The sequence below is a fragment of the Anopheles arabiensis genome, chromosome X, assembly GCF_016920715.1.
Source record: "Anopheles arabiensis isolate DONGOLA chromosome X, AaraD3, whole genome shotgun sequence".
NCBI lineage: Eukaryota > Metazoa > Arthropoda > Insecta > Diptera > Culicidae > Anopheles > Anopheles arabiensis.
In genome coordinates, this window is record NC_053519.1 from 205,871 (window position 1) to 211,918 (window position 6,048).

Genomic DNA, 6,048 nt, shown 5'->3' on the forward strand with positions numbered 1-6,048 from the left:
CTGTGCAGCAGTCGTCCGCCAGCCGAAAACTGCTTCTTCCAGCGTCCACGCGACCCACCCTCGCCATTTAGCCACCGTCAACCAAGAGCATCTTTCGTGAAGAACGGTTTCAACTGACGGTCCGTCTCGGATCATTCCTGGTTTTGTTTGGTTTTGATGGCAACATTCGCTTTCATTCCCTTCTTTTGATGGTGTGTTGGGACTTTCTTTTTTTCCTTTTATATGGTGCCAGATAAGAAAACCACCACCGGGCGAACTCGAACGCATCTTGATGCGGCTGGACGACATGCGAGGACGAAATTGAATTAAATATTCTATTCCCCTTCCAGCGGGGTACACTCGGGCGGGGCAAACCCGCAGCCAGAGAGAAAGGTTCCATTTTTCTTCTGCTCTAGTTAAACTGACCCGCCGCTCTACCATCAACCCGAGCTGGTGAGAAACTGACCAGCAAGGGAGCGACCGTGCGGGAGAGAACAGTAAAACAGCAAAAGCGAAAAAATCACTCTGCAAGACAAAGGTTCGGGTGTAGGCACAAAAAAATCCTTGTGTGTGTGAGTGTGGGGGGGTGGAAAAACAAAAAACTTGCTAACCATATTCATATATTTGTTGGCCCGCCGTACCCACCCACCCACGCACCGTTTACCATCCGACTCACTTATGTGCCCGAGATAAGGATCGAGTTATTTTTTTCCCCCTGAAGCTGAAATTGTTTCTCGGCACGAAACGCTCCTTACCGCAAAATAGCAAGCAAACACACAAACACACACACACGTGTAGGAACTCCTGTTGTCTCCGGAAAGACCTCAGCAACAAGAATGGCATGTAGACGAAGCAACAACAAAAAATGGAAATAAATATAATGTCCTCCCACTTCGACCGCTGTTCTCATATGCGGAGTAAGTTTTCTATTTGAGTTGTTATCAGCATGTAATTTATATTTATACATTTTTCAGGATTGCCTGCTTCCCCGCTTGGTGAAAAACCATCCTCACAGTCAACAAACAATCTGTGGAAAGACAGAAGGACAGAAGAGTGAGGGGTACAGGGGACTCAAGCTCAGCGTACAGAAGCAAAAAGAAACAACCGACTCGCACTGGTACAACTCAAACGGTTGGCCATTTATCTCCGGCGATGTGTTTCATTGGCAAGCACAAACGGGGGAACAAACGCGTGACAACATCATCCTCCGCGCCAACCGACACACGTGTGACGCCGTTTGCGTCCTCACAGAGCGATAGAGAGAGAGAGAGAGAGAGCGAAGGAGAGTGTAGCGCGGTGCTGAGATTTATTTATTTTTCATTAGGAAACTTTTGCGGGCACTTAATCGGCTTTGATCAAGGATATCGTTTAAATGTCAAAATCGTCGCCGTCGACGCACTGCTTGCCTCACTGTCATGTAAAGGGATTATGCAGAGGCGGGAACACGGGTACAAAAGTCTTCAGTTTGGCCAGTCCGGTCCATCAACGCTGATGCCAGCCGGGGCCGGGCCACCGCCAGAGTGTTTACTTTATGCGAATAATTAAATTAAAACAATTCGACAAACTATCGTGCGCTCTCGAGAAACCGGACGGCTCAAGAGATCACAGCACCACTCAAGGCAAGGTTGCTGTGTGATGTGTCAAGAAAGTTTACTTCCACCTTCGCTTCTTCATATTCCCTTTTGCTTTGGCCCTTGTTGTGTTGTGGCCAAGATGTGTGGGCAAGGCAAAAAGATTAACTTTCCACTTATCTCGTGCGGGCCATTCTCCCCCCCCCCTCCCAGCAGGCTAACAAGTGACAAAACTTTTGCCAACAAAACTTATACCCCACCTGTGCGTGCGTGTGTGCTGCTAAACCGGAAGTAGCAATTGGTTGTGGGGAGCAGGAGTCACGAAGCCACAAACTATCTTACACGAGAGTTCACTTTAAAAGATCCCTTTTTCTTTTGCAGCCAGCGGAAGCAAAGGGTGGAACAGCGAGCGGAAAGGATCAGCCATCCGTCAAGGCTTGCGACAGTGGAAGACGCTACACTGCCCCTAATGTGCGCCTCGTGTGATGTGTGGGTGTGCACGACATCTAAGAAAAGGGTTGCCCTTTACTAATCGGTAAAGGTGATTATTTTAATAAAGTCAGTAAAGAAGCTTTAAAAGAGCATCCGTGTTACTTACAACGAGGCTCCAGCGGCACAGGCCTGCGCTTAAAAACAGTGAAATGCCCTAAGAAGCAAGTTAAGTAACTCGGATTGTATACTTTTATTCGCAATATAAATTAACTACTTTATAATATAAATCGTACAGTGAAGTATAATTACATAAAACATAAATGAAAACAAGAAAACAGCACTTATGTTATGATTGCATATTTTAGGGCGTAAAGTGTAAAACTTTGCGAAGTTAGCATACTTTAAGGCGTTTTAGTGCCACACTGAGTGAAATGGCCCGAAAACTAATTGACGATCGCAGAAATGCTTGTTGGAACCCGTAATTCCAACATAAAAATCCTATAAAAACCTTCGGAAATCTGGGATACAATTAGGCGTTTTTACGTATCCAGTTCCAGTTTCTTCTCTGATAGGATCAACAAATAAAGTTACACACAAACAATAAAACAGTCATTTTGGATGAATAATTATTCTATATTTTGACGTGAATGACATAAATTTAGGCGCATAACCGAAATAGCCTGGCCAGCCCACCGGAGCCTGGCGAGCTTTATACGCTGTACGACAGTGAGGTCGCCATACAGCTCGTATAGCTCGTCATTATAGCGGCTCCTCCATGTCCTTCCACACATACGGGGACAAGTATCCTTCTGAGCATCTTCCTCACGAACGCGGCTAACAGGGTTTCGTCAGATTTGGACAGTGTCCAAGTCTCAGAGGCGTATGTGAGTACCGTAACTATATAAGTACTGTATAGTCCCAGCTTCGTCCGTCGTGACAGGTTCTTTGAGGTGAACTGATTTTTCAGGCTGTAGAATGACCGGTTGGCAGCCTGCATCCTTGCGCGCAACTCCATGCTATTGTCGTTGCTGACCTTTGACCGAAGATAGGTGAATTGTGGGATGACTTTAAAAGTTCGTTCACCTACCTGCACGTCACGCCTACGTAGATTCTGATTATTTATTGGTAGGCCCGCTGATAGTGCCACCATCAGATTGGTCTTTGCCTCGTTTATCTGCAAACCGAGGTTTTCTGCCGCCTGCTCGATCCCTTGGTAAGCTTCTGCTACATAGGAGAGCCGCAGACCAATGATGTCTATATCATCAGCGCATGCCAGGATCTAGGTTGACTTATAGAAGATGGTTCCCGTAGTCTCCACCCTCGAGTCACGGATGGCCTTCTCTAGCGCCAGGTTGAATAGGTAACAAGCAAGCCCGTCCCCCTGGCACAGATCTTTGGTGGTAGCAAAAGGTCCTGAGAGTTTTCCATCCACCCTCACCTGGCAAGTGACGTTGGTCATAGTCATTCTAACTAGCCTTATCAGTTTGGCCGGGATTCCAAAAGAGCTCATAGCGTCATACAGTTTTACCCTGGCTTTTCTATCACATGCGGCTATGAAGTCAATGAAGAGATGGTATGTGTCGTGTCTGTATTCAGCCATCTTCTCCAAGATCTGCCGCATGGTGAAGATCTGATCGGTGGTTGATTTTACGTTTCGGAATCCTCTTTGATAGTTAGTCCGACTATCTCTTCGACGTGCGGGACAAGGCGATCCTGAAGAATCAGGGAGAATATTGTATAGGCAGTATTCAACACCGTAATACCCCTGTAGTTGTTGCAGTCCAACCTGTCTCCCTTCTTGTATAAGGGATGGATGATGCCGAGATTCCAATCACAAGTCGTTAATTGACAATCGATGAATCTACTTAAGTTAATAAAATAAGGTAATAGACATCTAACTCATATGACAAGCTCGAATTATTAAGATATTATATACAACTTTTTAGCAAGTTTTTGTCCCCTGGGCCTCTCTCTTTTTTACTGCCGAAGAGGGAAGCAAGTTAATTTGACTTGATAATGTTGGCGTTTGTTGAGGTTTGCTCCTTCAAGAAGCCTATCGCAAAGCTGAGAGCTGCCAAAAAGTGTCTGGAAAAACACGGAAACTTAACTTTTTTTTATTTTTTGTTCGCCTACAAAAGAACCCTTGTCAAAGTTTTAACCGACACACACACCCAGAGAAAATGTGTGACAATATCTTGACAACACAGCAGCACTGCATGGTAGAGAGGCTTAGAGGCTGAAAGATAGACTTACTATCAGAGTGCTGGGCAGAACGACGCGTTAGATAGTTTAAATACTTCGACGGAAATGAACTTCCACCGTTTTCTTCACGCAGGGAAGCTACTTAGTGTCGGATTATGCGGTGGGGAAAGTTTGCGCACACGAAAAACATGCGTTCGGTAAAACCATTTTCAACCACTCGCCAAGTAAACCCGTTGTAAACGGGTGGAGTGGTGGTGGTTAGATTCGTCCACCTTGCCACCTTTATGCTGGTGCGCTCCTAAGCCGGGGAGCCCTTCGGTACGGGGTGGGAGCTCTTAATTGAAAATTAAGATATCCAGCCATTTGTCTCCCGCTTTCACTTTCTTGTGCCCAGCCGCTTCATCATAAATAAATATCCCTTAAGGTGCAGCTTATGAAATTTGCATCGCACCGAGAAACGTTACTCGGAAGAAGCAACAAAAAAAAACACACACACACACACTATACCATACACACATCCTCACCAGCGCATGGCGAGAGATAATAATCTCCTGAACCTAAAATACACCCCCGTCTGCTGCTGCACATGTGAGCATGGTGTGCGGCATGGTGACAACCGGACCGGATGTGGTCGTCCGAAGTTCCCGAACGAATGTGGACGAACGAGGCCACACAGCGACACCTCCCCCCTGTTAGAGCCGTTTAATTTAGATATAATATCCTTCGGCTATTAAACGGTCGTTAAGTTAAATGACCAAAAAATATGCAGCCAAAACCCTTTGCACGGCCCGGCCGGCCGGGCGATCTGGACAGTCAGAACGCTGGTTGGCATGCATAACCCCCGGCTTTTGGATGGTCGAGATTTCTGTTCAGGAAAATATTCATAAATTCATTTGGATAATTTAATGCGGCAGCACGAGGAAAAAACCCCGCCAGCCAAAATCGCCGGGAAGGACACCGCTCCCGGGGAACGACTTGTTTTCGAACCCCTTCGCTTCGGTCGCTCTCTTTCCCATTTCGCTCCGCTCGGCTCTTGTAACACGTTTAGCATAAAAACAAAGGCAAAAAATCGTCACCAACTCTCCAACGGTTAAGCGACCGTTGTCCGTTTTTATCTCACCTCGGCAGAAAAAGCAGCAGAATTTATGCACCCACACCAATCACCCGTACACGCTCAGCTGCACGCTGCGGCACAAACATCTAAACCAATAAGTGAGGTCCAGGCAATAACGCCTTAATGCAAGGGACGGGCGACAAAAAAACGCATAACAGCGAGACATCTAAACGGAGCGTAATTTAATATGTAACTCTTTCGCCTCACTGCTGGGCGACGATTTTATAAGAACGTCAAAAAAGGGAAAACAGACACATGTACACACACACACACACATAATGGTCGTGGAAGGATGGAAGAGAAGAAATAATACGGCTATGATTTATTATGAGAAATCCTAATCGGACAGCCCTCGGAAAGGATATGCTCTTTTTCGTTCATATGCCGTGCATGTGTATGTTTGTGTCGTGTCGTGTAAGATTTAATTTGCCCGAAAAACCGCACCAAACACACATACCGACCGATCCTACCAACCGGTCCTTCCGCCGCTGCGAGGCGAAGGGGTTCAATTGAACGTTGCGCCTGCAAGACGGCAATTAATCATCTTTTGCCCCTTTTTTGTTGCACGGTGCACACACAAGCGTAGCAATGTTTTTGTTATCCCGTCGCCCGGTTTCACCGTTCCGTTTCTCCCTTTTATTGCCCACCATTTTGTTTGGTATTCCGGTAGGTAAATAGATGATTTGTTTTAGCTTTGCGCTTTCCGCTGCCCTGCCCTGCTTCCTTTCGCATCATCACACACACTCTCGG